Source organism: Rhinoderma darwinii, chromosome 3, assembly GCF_050947455.1.
Source record: "Rhinoderma darwinii isolate aRhiDar2 chromosome 3, aRhiDar2.hap1, whole genome shotgun sequence".
NCBI classification, from domain to species: domain Eukaryota; kingdom Metazoa; phylum Chordata; class Amphibia; order Anura; family Rhinodermatidae; genus Rhinoderma; species Rhinoderma darwinii.
In genome coordinates this window covers 19,747,175-19,761,536 of record NC_134689.1, presented here as the reverse complement: position 1 = coordinate 19,761,536, position 14,362 = coordinate 19,747,175, and the positions used below count along the sequence as shown (strand labels likewise).

Here is a 14,362-nt window from a genome sequence, read left to right as displayed (position 1 = left end):
CAAGCATATGTAAGCAAACACAGATGTTAACTATATAACCCGATTGCCATACCCCATACATTAGAAAGTTCTAGTATTTTAAAGGGAATGTGTCGCTAGAAATGTTTTTTGTTTTTATTTAGTTAAACAATTTTTATTCAAGTGATTACACATTGTTTTAATTTATTCAAAAGTCGGGAAATATTATGAATTAGATTCTAATTTATAACATTTCCATGTGCTGAGCACTAGAGGGAGCAGTCCCCAAAATTGCAGCATGGTCAATGTGGTAAAGCAACCTCATTGATTTATGCTGCAAATTTGGGGTAGACACACTCTCTCCAGTGTCCTCACACAATCCCCCCTCCCTTATTCTGGCTAGTGCCAGGAGAAGGAGGGGGTTGAACCTTCAAACCTCCTACACTGTGTGCTGCCATTTTCTGAGCGAATGCACAGTGTAGGAGGATTAGATACAGTGCTCAGCAGACAGTATAACACGAACATACATGAACATAATACACACATCACATACACAAACATAAATTACCTGCTCCTGCCGCTGCTGCCGCCTCCGCTCCTATGCCTTGCGCCTTCGCTTCCTTGAACATATGGCCAGAAGCCGCGGTCAGAAGTAGTCATCTTACTGTCCGGCAGCAGCTTCTGGTCCACATGGAAATGGCGCCGGATTTCGCTCTGCGAACGAGCTTAGTTTTGGACTGTGTGGGAGCGGCGCATGCGCCGTTCCCACACAGACGGTGTACGCCATAGTGAATGGAACGGCTCCCGTTCGCATTCTCTATGGGGTTGTATGTGCCGTATTCCATCTCTGTATGTGTCGTTAATCGACGTATACAGAGATAAAAAAAAAAATTTCAGCCCCCATAGAGAAGTAAAAGTAAGAACAAAGTAAAAAGTAGAACACGAGAATATAAAAAAATAACATTTATGTTATTATCATATTAAAAGCAATATGATAAAAAAAAAATATTTCATGACACCTTCCCTTTAAGTGCCAAAACTAATAGCTGCCGTTTCTAACTCCTGTAGAAAACCCCATAATGCCCTACATGGTAGAAGGTTACAGTGCAGTGTATGTAAGAAAAATAAAAGCATTTCCTTCATTACTCCTTCTATTGACACAGGCTCAGCTGTGAAATTGTAATACAAAGATGCTTTTAATTGTTGCCTTTAATCTAGTGCTCAATGAGTGTCAGCTCTGAGGGGCCTCGGGGCAGGGGCGTAGCTAAAGGCTCATGGGCCCCGATGCGAAAATTCTTACTGGGCCCCCCCCCCCGCAAACTTCTCATGGCCGACGGTCCGCAGCTTTCAGCTGCATCGCTGGGTCTCCTGAGTGACCCAACAATGCAGCACTAGCAGCCGGGGCGTCACTAAGGCTGGGTTCTCACACCCTATTTACGGACGTAATTCGGGTGTTTTAGCATTGAATTACGTCCGAAAATGCGGCTCAAAAGCGTCGGCAAACATCTGCCCATTCATTTGAATGGGTCTTACGATGTTCTGTGCCGACGGTCATTTTTTTTTACGCGCCGCTGTCAAAAGGCGGCGCGTAAAAAAGACGCCCGCGTCAAAGAAGTGCCTGTCACGTCTTCAGACGTAAATGGAGCCGTTTTCCATGGACTCCATAGAAAAACAGCTCCAATTACGTCCGTAATGGACGCAGCGAAAGACGCCTGCACATGCCATTACGGCTGAAATTACGGTGCTGTTTTCTCCTGAAAACAGCACCGTAATTTCAGCCGTAACAGACGCTGCCGTGTGAACATACCCTCAGGGCTTAAAATGTCAGGGGAAATAGCCCCAATACATATGTGTCCGCCCCAAAAAAAAATGTGTGTATAGGAGACAGCATAGCATATCTATAGCACTACGACCCTATAAACTATGGATAGGATTAGATACAGTGGCTCGGCAGACAGTATCACACATGATAGGATTAGATACAGTGGCTCAGAAGGCAGTATCACACATGATAGGATTAGATACAGTGGCCCAGCAGACAGTATCACACATGATAGGATTAGATACAGTGGCTCAGAAGGCAGTATCACACATGATAGGATTAGATACAGTGGCCCAGCAGACAGTATCACACATGATAGGATTAGATACAGTGGCTCAGAAGGCAGTATCACACATGATAGGATTAGATACAGTGGCTCAGCAGACAGTATCACACATGATCGGATTAGATATAGGGCCCAGCAGACAGTATCACACAAGATAGGATTAGATACAGGGCCCAGCAGACAGTATCACACATGATTGGATTAGATACACAGCTCAGCAGACAGTATCACACAAGATACGGTTAGATACAGGGCCCAGCTCGCTGACATTGTGTCTCCAGCGCTGGACCCAGGATAGGTAAGAATAATAATTTTGCTTCTTTATGTTACTGATTATTTTTGTGTGTTTGTGTTTTTTTTACAGGTTCGGTTGTTGGACTTCGGATACGAGGACTTCAATGACGGCGTTTTTTTTATTCTCAATAAAATGGTTAATGAGGGTTGTTTTTTTATTTCAATAAAATATTTTTTCTATGTGCTTGTATCTTTTTAAACTTTATTATCACCGCCTTAGTAATGGCCGCTGGCTGATTGACAATCTCCATCACTAAGGCGAGGCTTAATGTTAGCCGGTGCAGAGGCTACACTAACCCCCATTATTACCCCGGTACCCACCAAAACCAGGGGTACTGGGAAAAGCCGGGTACGAACCAGTACCCGACCATTTGTAGTGACGGGCAGGCACCAGGGTGGCCGCAGGCTGGTAGTATTAGGCTGGGGAAGGCCAAAAACAGTGGCCCTTCCCACCCTGGTAATGCTGCCTGCTGCTGCTGTGTTGTATCAGGCTGGTTATGAAAATTGGGGGGGACCAGACATCGTTCTTTCCAATTATTATTATTTTTTTTTTTTTTTAAATGACGTGGGGTCCCCATTTTTCATAATCAGCCAGATCCAATAAAGCAGCAGCAGCCTAGCATCACCAGGGTGGGAAGGGCTACTGTTTTTGGCCTTTCCCCTCCTGATAATACCAGCCTGCGGCCACCCCAGTGGCCGACCATCACTACAGATGGTCAGGTACTGGCTCATACCCAGCTCTTCCCAGCACCCCTGGTGGCGGTGGGTACCGGGGTAATAAAGGCGGTTAGTATTCGCCTCTGCATCGGCTAACACTAAGCCCCGCCTTAGCAATGGATACTGTCAATCAGCCGGCGGCCATTACTAAGGCGGAAGTAATATAGTTTAAAAAAAACCACAAAGACATAGAAAAAATATTTCATTGAAATAAAAAAAACTCACACAGCCCTCATTAACCATTTTATTGATAATAAAAAAAAAGCTGTCACCGAAGTAGTCCTGGAATCCGACGTAGTCCAACGACCGAACCTGTAAGAAAACACACAAAAAACTATTAGTAACACATGTGTTAGGCTTAGATACAGGGCCCATGTGTGATACTGTCTGTGGGACCCTGTATCTAAGCCTACCACAACGTAGGCTTAGATACAGGGTCCAGCAGACAGTAATCTTATACAGTATAAGATTACTGTGTGCTGGGGCCCTGTATCTAAACCTACAGTGTGGTAGGCTTATATACAGGGCCCAGCAGACAGGATCACGCATGGGCCATGTATCTAAGCCTACCATGTGATTGGCTTATATACAGGGCCCATCAGACAGGATCACACATGGGCCATGTATCTAAGCCTACCATGTGATTGGCTTAGATACAGGGCCCAGCAGACCGGATCACGCATGGGCCATGTATCTAAGCCTACCATGTGATTGGCTTAGATACAGGGACCAGCAGACTGGATCACGCATGGGCCATGTATCTAAGCCTACCATGTGATTGGCTTAGATACAGGGCCCAGCAGACAGGATCACACAATCTGTGATCCTGTCTCATGGGCCCCCTAAGCCTGCTACATCGTAGGCTTAGGGGTTGTGCAGTCCCTAAACATTGATGGCCTATCCTCAGGATAGGCCATCAATAGCTGATGTGTCTCTCGGGACCCGCAAATCAGCTGTTTTGAAGGGGCCGCAGCACTCGTACGAGAGCTGCTTCCCCTTCATTTCACTACTCGCTCACACTGTGAATCGCCGACACCGATTCACAGTGTGACCGGAATGAAGGGGAGCAGCTCTCGTACGAGTGCTGCGGCCCCTTCAAAACAGCTGATTGGCGGGTCCCGGGAGTCGGACCCCGCCAGTCAGGGCTAAACTTACCTTCCTCTTCGGCCGCGGCGGGAGTTCTGTCGTCTCGATGCTGTGCGCGGCGCATAGCGCTGTGACGTCATGCGCTGCGCACAGCGCTTGACGTCAGGACCTCCGCTGCGATCCGGAACCAGGAAGGTAAGTAAAGTATGTTACTATAGTAAAAGGGGCCCGCAGCCCGAGTTACTATAGTAACTTTTTATTGATGTGGTGCGGGGGGCCGTGGGCCCCCCTGGTTTCGGGGCCCGGTCGCAATTGCGACCGATGCGATCCCTATAGCTACGCCAGTGCCTCGGGGTCATTTCCTGTCTTTTGGCCTCCTTGTTGTTATTTGCATTTCAGAGAATTTACAGTGAATGTACACAGAGTATATAGATGTTCAGTCTATCATAAGTCAAACAAGTTGGCATCTCCGCCATAGTTTAAAGCGGTAGTCTGTTAGGTAATTTTTTAGATAAAGGAGTTCTCCACTATGAACAAACCCTACTTGTTAAAAAAGGCCTCTTGACGATAGGTTTATCATAAAATTTCCCCCTGCTGGGACCCCCAGCGATCATCTGCAATCTGTCGGGAAACCTGGCAATAAACATTCAATTTTCCTGCAGCGCCACCATAGGGGAAATTAAGCATTACACAGTGTGCATTCATAGCAATAAGTTGTCTGTGTAATACAGAACAGGACAGACCCTCCAAAGTGAGAAGCACTCTTTGTAACCGCTCTCCATTCTGGGCAAGATATGAGAATCCTGAACAGGAGACCTCCCCCAATTAAGGGGGTTATCCGGGTTCTGAAAATTATTTTGTAATGGCTGCCAATGAGAAACATTAACAAAAGAAGTAGTACTTACCTGTCCTTCATCCCAGCGATCCAGCGCTGCCACTGCAGCGGCAGTCATGGTGATTGTATACATGCACGTAGCACGTGATCGCTGCAGCCAATCAGAGAGCTCAATACATGTGTTGTATTTCTGGCATTATTCCAGAAATACGATTCGTCATGCTGTGTGCTCTTATGTTACCAATATTACATTTGTATTATGTCTAGGAGATAAAGCTAGTACACAGAGGGAAGGGAGGTGCCATGGCCTCCGGTCTACGGATCACACCGCCCGATATCGGTCACCGCTCTCTCACCCTGCATGTCGCTTGGCTCCTTACTTCTGACCCGATTGAGGAAATTCTATCGAAAGTGGAGAACACTGATTAGGAATTCCAGCTTCCTGGCCATGAAATTACCTATCATCACACAGGTCAGGAGCTTCTTCAGATTAGCTGCTCTGAAAAGACATAAAGACCACATCACCAGCCAAGACCTAGCTGAGAAGAGACCAACCTACATAGTTGATGACATTGATTCCATTTCCACCATTGCAGAAAGTGGAGATTTCACTGCTGATCAAAGATGTGTACATGATGCACATGAGGGGCTACTTATACTACAAAACCTGCCCCTGGGAGAAAAATTTTGAAAAACTCCCCCAAAAAAGACCCCGGAACATTGATGCTGTGGAGCCATTTCTTGTCCACAAGTCACCACCTCCTAAAAAAAAAAAGACAAAAGAACAGAAAGTGACGAACCAATAAAAGGAATCGTCCAAAACAAGAAACGGCAGTGAAGGGTGATGTCTCTGTTTTAAACCTTGAGGACATGTGAGTCTATGATGGCCAAGAGATCGCCCTGACCTAGACAAGAACAAGATATGACGCAACCAGACAGACCAGGACTCTCTATGTCACCAGACTCTACTACAGGTCAATGACACAGTGGCCACCATGTTAGAATTAGATGACCTGCAATTCAGCAAGAAGAGTCAGATTCCGGGCTCGGTCTCTGTTCTCAATAATAGACGTGACATTAACCAGTCTTTGTGCAGTCAGATGTGTTCACGGAACAAGTGAGTTATCTGCTGCACTAAGAGACAGATTCCGGGCTCGGTCCCTGTTCTCACCAATGGACATGACCTATAATAGACTTTCTGCAGTAAGATGTGTTCAAGGAACAAGTGTGTTATCTGCTGCACCAAGAGGCGTATTCCGGGCTCGGTCTTTGTTCTCATCATTGATATAACATTTACCAGACTTTCCGCAGCTAGATGTATTCTTGGAACAAGTGTATGGTGGTTTCTACTGCATCAAGAGGCAGACTCCGGCCTCGGTCTCTGTACCTCAAACTGCAATAGCTCCCAAATACAGTGCCATTCACATGTCTCCATAAACAGTCCGGCCATATACCTTCTATATACAGTGCAGCTACATTCACACCATATACAGTAAAGCAATGTGCCACCCACAAACAGTGTGAAATATATGCCACCTACTGATAGTACCAGCCACTCGTCTCAAGTGCCAGACACAGCCACCCTCTGCCAAATACAGTACCAACCTCTTCCCAGCTTTAATCTCCTTGGTGTCACTGCACAGTATTTTGTTTTGCCGTGGATGGTAGTAGTGGCACTGCATTGCATAATGTATAAGGCTCTGTTTACATCTGCGTGGTGGGTTACATTTATAATGGAAGCCAAGATGCAAGCCTGCATCCGTCGCACGTAGATACCAGTGGAGCCCGGTGGCCCCCATTGACTTACAATAGGGTCTTATACTTGGGCACTTATACTTGGGTACTGTTTTGTATGTTTATTTAAATACTGAATCATGGTACGTCATAAAGAGGGGCATTATTGGAAGGTCTGGCACTGGGCACTATCCAACAAAAGGGTGGCCAGGTTTACAGTGGTGTACATAGAAGAAAGGGGACCCCAAAGAAGTGTTTGTGTAACCTTCCCGATCTTTACATGATGTTATCTAATATGCCCATCTCTTTAAAGAGGACCTGTCAGCTCTTCTGACATGTCTAGTTTAGTAAATACTTTTATTCTCCATAAAATAATGACTCTGGAGCATCTTTTCTTATAACTCTGCATAGTACGGTCCCTCTGTTATTCCTCCTAGAAATGTATGAATAAATTGACAACTGAGTGCTTCCAGTTGGGGGCGTGTCCCTACAACAGTGTCGACTGACACTATCCAATCAGTGCTAACAGTCTCAGAATGTGTGTGGACACACACCTTTAACAAGGGGAATGGTAACACCCAATTGTCAAATTATTTATACATTTCTAGGAGGAATAACAGAGGAACTGCACAACGCAGAGCTCTATGAAAAGATGCTGTGAAGAATTGTGATTTTATGCAGGCCGTGCCGTCACCCGATGAGCCGTGCCAGCAGACTGATTTATAAGGTTGTAATGTCAGTAACAAAACGGAACATGAGCATTAAGCAGGATTAATTGTCGATGGTGCTGTGTCTCCATGGAAAGAACGAAGATCAAAATGATTTCTACAATAATCTGATAGGGAACACACGGCCTCAATCACATCCTATGCATGACCGCTGTACAAGTTGTCGCTGCACTGGGTGATATTTTCATAGAAATTCCAAGTGAGCTTTTTTTATATTAATACTTCCACGTAGTGACGAGCGAATCAGACACTCCGTTTTGTTAGCGTTTCACATCTGGTACATTTTTTATTATGGAGCCGTATTTTCATCATATAAGACAATGGAGGTAGAAATATGGATGCCGTTCTGTGCGGTCTGCAACCATCGGGACATACACATGCTTGTCTGTGTTCCTATGGTACAGAAAGATTTGGTTTTGCCAAAAATGTTATGTGCCGTTATTCTTTATTTTTAATTTGGGTATAGAATTAAATACAAAAATATACAGAGTATCGCAAATATATGTGTGATGACATCATTATAAGGTATCTTCCATTAGTAATAACAGAGATTTGGCAGCAGATATTAAAGAGGACCTGTCTCCTCTCCTGACATGTCTGTTTTAGTAAATACTTATATTCCCCTTGAAATAACAATTCTGGAACATATTTTCTAAAAACTCTGTGTTGTGCCGTTCCTCTGTTATTCCTCCTAGAAATGTATTAATAAATTCCCCTTTTCATGGGGCGTGTCCCTACACAGTCTCACTCTGTTAGCACTGTTTGGACATTGACAGTCTGTGTAGGGACACCCCTACACCCCATCTGGTAACACCCAGCTGGCAATTATGAATAGATTTCTAGGAGGAATAACAGAGGAACGGCACAACGTAAAAAAATATTATTCTAGAATTGTTATTTCATGGGGAACATAATTACACAAACAGACAGGTCAGGAGAGATGACAGGGCCTCTGTAAAGAGGTTTTCCGTTTCATCTTAGGAGAGGACATCAATATCTGGTCGTTAGGGTCCAACTCCCAGAACCTTCGTCGATCAACTGCATAAGGGGTCTCCTTTATTGTTAATCAAGGCACACTGCCGTACATTTGGTTGTGCTACATTGCCAGGCAAAGCCACAATCAAATGTACAGGACTGTGCCTGGGTTAACAGTAAAGGGGATCCCTTATGCAATTGTTCGACGAAGGGGACAGGGGTCGGACCCCCACTGACAAGTTATTGATAGCCTATTTTAGGGATAAGACATTTAAAAAAAAAACTATTTTAACACCTGTGAACAAAAAAAAAAACAGTAATAAAAACAGCGTTGAACTAAAATAAAACCTGCAGTCTTACCGGTCCCACATCATATTGTAGGTAGCAGCTTCGGCTTTGGAAAGGATGAAATTAGTTAAAAAAATTAACTGCAAATCCGCAACTTAATGGGCGTGCTATGGATTTATAAATCTGCAGCATGCCCCCAAATCCGCAGTGCAAAAACCTGCAACACATAAATGGAATTTTATAAAACCTCATTAACTCGTATTATGCTGCAAATCTGCAACAAAACCGCCACGTCTGAATATACTCTTAATCTGTGGCAGGTGGCATTAGCAGGTTCAGTGTGGCTGGTGGCATTAATGTTGGGGCACTGTGGCTGGTACTAATTGGGGGCATTGCTATGGCGGGCACTATAGCTATCACTGATATGGGGGACAAGTGACTGCTATGAGGGGGTGGTTTTCCTCTAAGAGGCAACATAACAGCACATCACCAGTGCAAAGGATGCTGGGAATGTGCCAGGGTGGCAACTCTGCACTCCAAGTCGGCCCTATCTGCACAACAAATGGTCAGGAGCCGCTGTTAAAGGAAATTCTGAAGATCGGTGTTGGTTGCCCATAGCATCCAATCAGAGTTCAGTTTACTGTCCCCAGTATAGGTTAGACAATGCAAGAAAAGAGCTAATTGGTTGCTATAACCAAAAAGTTTCTCATAGCAGCCGTTCAGATTCCAGCAACCAATCAAATCACAGCTTATATTTACAGGGAGAATTAATCAGTGATTTGATTGGCTTTCACAGACAACTGCTCCTTCTTTCCTCTTTCTATATGAAACTTGCAGTCTGACTTCCTGTAAAGCTGCTGTGTGCTTTCCTATGAGCCGTTACATCATTCATATAGTGATATTTAGCTTGTATTCTTACATTTAAATACATTAGATGAAGTACCAGCATGCAGGGAAAGCCTGTATGTCACATGAGGGACTACAAGTACCAGCATGCAGGTCTGTGATTAGAGGCTCAAAGCCAGGATAGACCTAATACTTCTCACAGCGGAGGGTTTGTTACAGTTGTATCCAGTGTAGACAATCCTCTACGAACACATCCTCAGTCCTGTTACTCTGGGACGTCTCCATCTTGTCTCCTGGGGCCTCCTCCAAGGATCTGGTCCCGAAGCTTTGCAGAGACTCCTTTCCAAGTTTGGTCCTTAGCTCCTTACAGCTGATTGATAATGTGTCGTCCAACCTGACCGTCACTGCCGAGCTGGCTTCTCATGTAGGTGGACGTGATGTGTATTCAGAATCCTGACACTTCTGTAGCGTCTCTGTGAGATTTACAGCAAGGTAAACGTAATCTCGCGAGATTACGATGTAACCTGTCATTTCAAACGAGATTACGCTTGCCTTGCTGTAAATATCACACAGACGCTACAGAAGTGTCAGGATTCTGAATAGAGATCCCGTCCTGGCTGGAGGTAATGTATATTCATTGTCAGGACACTGCAGTAACGTTATAGTGTGTTTATGTGGCTGCACATAGCGATATAGCTATATCGCTATGTGCTGTATAAATGAATGGGGAGAAGTGTATGACGCTGATTGGTCACTGATTGGTCAGCGTCATACACTTCTCTCCACAACGCCCACTTGGCCAAAAAGTAAAACACGCCCAGTTGTCCATTAAGAAAGTCATTAGCATAAAGCTAATATAGGTCATAACTCCGTCAAAAATGATCGTTTTTCTAAATAAAAAACAGTGCTGTAATCTACATTACAGCGCCGATCACATTATGCACAAGATAGGCCACTTATAATGTGGTGACAGAGACTTTTTAACATTGTAAAGGGTTTGAGCTCTGTGTGGGCTTATTCAGACGACCGTAAATATAGTCCATGCGACAGACGGTTTTTTAATGGCCGTTACACGGACGCATGTATTTCTATGGGGTTGTTTTAACGGACCGTGTGAAGGGCCAATGAAAAAATAAAACATGCCCTATTTTTGGCCGTTTTCACGGATCCCTCAATAGATCCGTGAAAACAGGTTCTGCACGGGCGCGACTCGGACATGAAAAACTCCTGTTTTTCATTTCTGAGTTTACACTCATTATAATTTTTCTTGTGTCATCACATATTGGTGAGCAATATTTTAAAGGGTTATTCCCATGTCATAAAGCGATGGCATATCGCTAGGATATAGAATCACTGTGTAATCGGTGTGGATTTGACTGTGGGGACCGCCACCGATCCTGAGCATGAAGGAGCCACAGCGCTGTTGCAGGCCCTTCACTGTTTTTCTCGGCACAGCGGCGCTCCTGGCCACTTACTGTGCAGGGTACTGCGCCACGGCCTCATTCAAGTGCATATCCCAGTGATGCCATCACTTTAAGAGATGGAAATAACCCTTTAATTACTTTTTCCTACAGAGGAGTCAGTTGTCTGGCGCACACAGTCATGTGACAGCTCCACCCAGTGTAGAAAAGATACAGAAAATAGCAGGTGTAAATAATGCAATGTGTAACCTAAATTATCAAATAGAAAATTAAAGGATTTATTCATTTCCATTCTACAATTGTTTCATCATGTAATGTTTCTCTTTTTTAGGCCTCATGCACACGACCCTTGCCGTTGATCGGGCCTCAAACTACTGATCCTATTGTCCGTACTTGGGTTCATAATTCCTTTACAGTTGCTTTTGCAACCGTTCCATTTGTCCATATATTACGGCTGTGCTCTTTCTGTGTATCATCAATATAGATCACGTGATTGGATTTTTCATGGATTTTTTCCAGGTGTTTCCTAGCAACATATCCACAAAATGAAAAACACGGTCGAGTGCATGAGCCCTTAGGAAAAGTTATAAGCCACAGATTTCTTTTTTTTTTAATATGTAAATCCCACCCACAAGGACAGACCACCTCCATAACAAGAACCAAAGTGCAATAGAATTACCACATTAACAGTGCTAGGAGAATGCCCCCAAAGCAGTGTTAGCAGAGTTCCCTCCATAATAGTGCCAGCAGAGTGTCCCCACAAAAAGTTCCAGCAGAGTGATTCCACTCCTGATAAACTGTGCCAGCAGAGTGCCACCAATAAACAATACTACCAACAGAATATCCTCCCGAAGCTTTTGTGGCTAAAATTTCTACGTTCTAGAAATCTTCTCTATTTTGGGATACCACTGGACAATCCAGAAGAGTATGGTTTATATCCGACGTGTAGCCCCTGGGCCCAATGCAAAATATGTAACAGGACCGACCATGTACCTAGTGGGGGCAGAGGTGTCTATGGTTCCCCTCAGGCACCAGGACTTGGGTTTGACTGCTACCTCTGCACCCTCTTTATCTACTCCCCTGCGTTATATGTGGAAGGGGTTAACTAATAAATGCTGTTTACCAATGGGACGGATGAAAAAACATTAAAGTTTAAAGTAATTATGTAAAAAAAACTTTACTATTTATTTTCAGGAATGACTGATTTAACATGGGACGTGATCCATAAAACGGAGACAATCAGACCACATCACGTGTGAAGATTTCACAGAAGATTAAGAAGATCTGACCAGCGGATATTCATATTATCAGAGATTTCTATCTCAGCAGAATGATGAAATCGTCATTATCTTATCTCGGCCTCCTATACAGAGTAATCAAATCTTATCAAGATCTCGACATAACACACCGAAGGATAACCTTTGTTTCTGCTCCGTTCTGCCTTTCCTTATTATTTTCTAGTATTTTCCTTGATAAGATATACTGATTTTAGATTACTAGAAGATTAAGATAAGTGAAGATTAGAAATGCCAAGGACGCCAGAAAATGATCAGTCTCTGACTAAGGCTACATTCACACGACAGTGAAAAAAGGCCGTGTGACGGACGTTTTTGTAACGGCTGTCACACGTCCGTTTTCAAAACAATAAGTTCTATGGGTGTATTCCCATGGTGTTTTTTTTAACGGCACGTGAATATTGGCCGTCAAAAAATAGGACATGTCCTATTTTTGGCAGTTTTCACCGCCAGATGGCTCCCATAGAAGTTAATGGATCCGTTTTTGCCGGCCATTTTTCAGGAAACAATCCTTCTAATGGTCGGTAAAAACTGATCCTGGCCGAGGACTCCCCGCACACAGCGCTACTTTGAGCGCTGAGCCTGGGGAAGCCCTTGACATTACTGTCCATATAAGGGCAGTGAAGTCAGGGCTTTCAACAATGAAATCCCCAGCCAGAGCATTGCAAGATCTCTGGCCGGGGACTCCAGTCTTGTAGATAGCAACTCCTCCCCTGCCTGAAGATAGCAAACCCCACCCCTATCCCTCGTAGATAACTCCACTGTAGGAACGGAATCCCCAGGGGCCAGACCCCGCTCTGGCAGGGGATTCCGCTCCTGGAGAAGCCCCCGGCGTCACTATCCATATATGGACAGTGACGTCAAGGGGTTACTCCTGGAGCGGATTCCCCTGCCCGCTCTGGCGGGGGATTCCGCTTCAAAAGAAGCCACCGGCGTCACTATCCACATTCGGACAGTGACGTCAAGGGGTTACTCCAGGAGAGGAATTCCTGGCCCGTTCGGGCGGGGTATTCCGCTCTCCTGACGTCAGTGTCCATATATCGCCAGAGACGCCAGGGGCTCCGTCTATGAGCGGAATCCCCAGCCCGCTCTGGCAGGGGATTCTGCTCTCCTAACTTCTCTGTCCATATATGGACAGGGACGTCAGGGGCTCCGTCTATAAGGAATCCCCGGCCAGAGGGATTCAACGCTCCTACAGTGAGCTACAGTGGCGCTGTCTACAGGGGAGGTGGGTGGTATCTACAAGGGCGTTGCGATCTACACGGATGTGCTATCTACAGGCGGTGTGCTATCTACAGGGGCGGTGCTATTTTGGGGGGACAGTGTGGCGCTATCTACATGGGCACTGTGGCGCTATCTACATGGGCACTGTGGCACTATGTGGGCTCAAGGCACTATCTACAATGGGCACTGTGCCACAATGTGGGCACTGGCACTTTATATGTGGGCACTATGTCACGTTATATCTGGGCACAGTGGTACTATGTGGGCACTGTGGCACTATCTACAATGGGCACTAGCACATTATATGTGGGCACTATGTCACTTTTTGTGTGGGCACTGTGGTAATATGTGGGCACTGTGGCACTATCTATAGTGGGCACTGTGGCACTTTATATGTGGGCATTGGCACATTATATGTGGGCGCTGTTGCACTATCTACAGTGGGCACTGTGGTAATATGTGGGCACAGGCCTTATGTGGGCATTATCTACAGTGGGCACTGTGGCACTATCTACAGGGAAATTGCAGCACTATCTACATGGGCACTATGGTGTTTTCAGGGGGTTGGGACAAAAAAAACCCTGACAAATGTAATCCATTCTTTTTTTTTTAACGGCCATGAAAAACGGATGACAGGCGGCCATTAAAAATGGACAGACGGACTGGTAATGGATGAAAATTTGGAGACACTGATGCAAAACGGCCATGAAAAACTGACAGTTGATCAGTTTTTAATGGACATTTTTTTTTCAGTGTCGTGAATGTAGCTTCAGGGGGAATATTTGCCTCTTATAAGCTCCGCTTTGTTGGGAACTCTGGGTGACAACCAACATGGACACCAACTCTTTACAGG

At 45.0% G+C, this 14,362-nt stretch overlaps 1 protein-coding gene across 2 annotated transcripts in view; it reads left to right on the top strand.

The window, feature by feature from the left end:
* LOC142748806 (gastrotropin-like) overlaps positions 1-14,362 on the top strand; it is a 54,251-nt gene that overhangs the window by 12,771 nt on the left and 27,118 nt on the right. For both annotated transcript variants that reach the window (XM_075856084.1, XM_075856083.1), the window contains exon 2: positions 12,185-12,362. The gene's annotated coding sequence lies outside the window, so the exon portion shown is untranslated. The remainder of the gene's footprint in view (positions 1-12,184; positions 12,363-14,362) is intronic.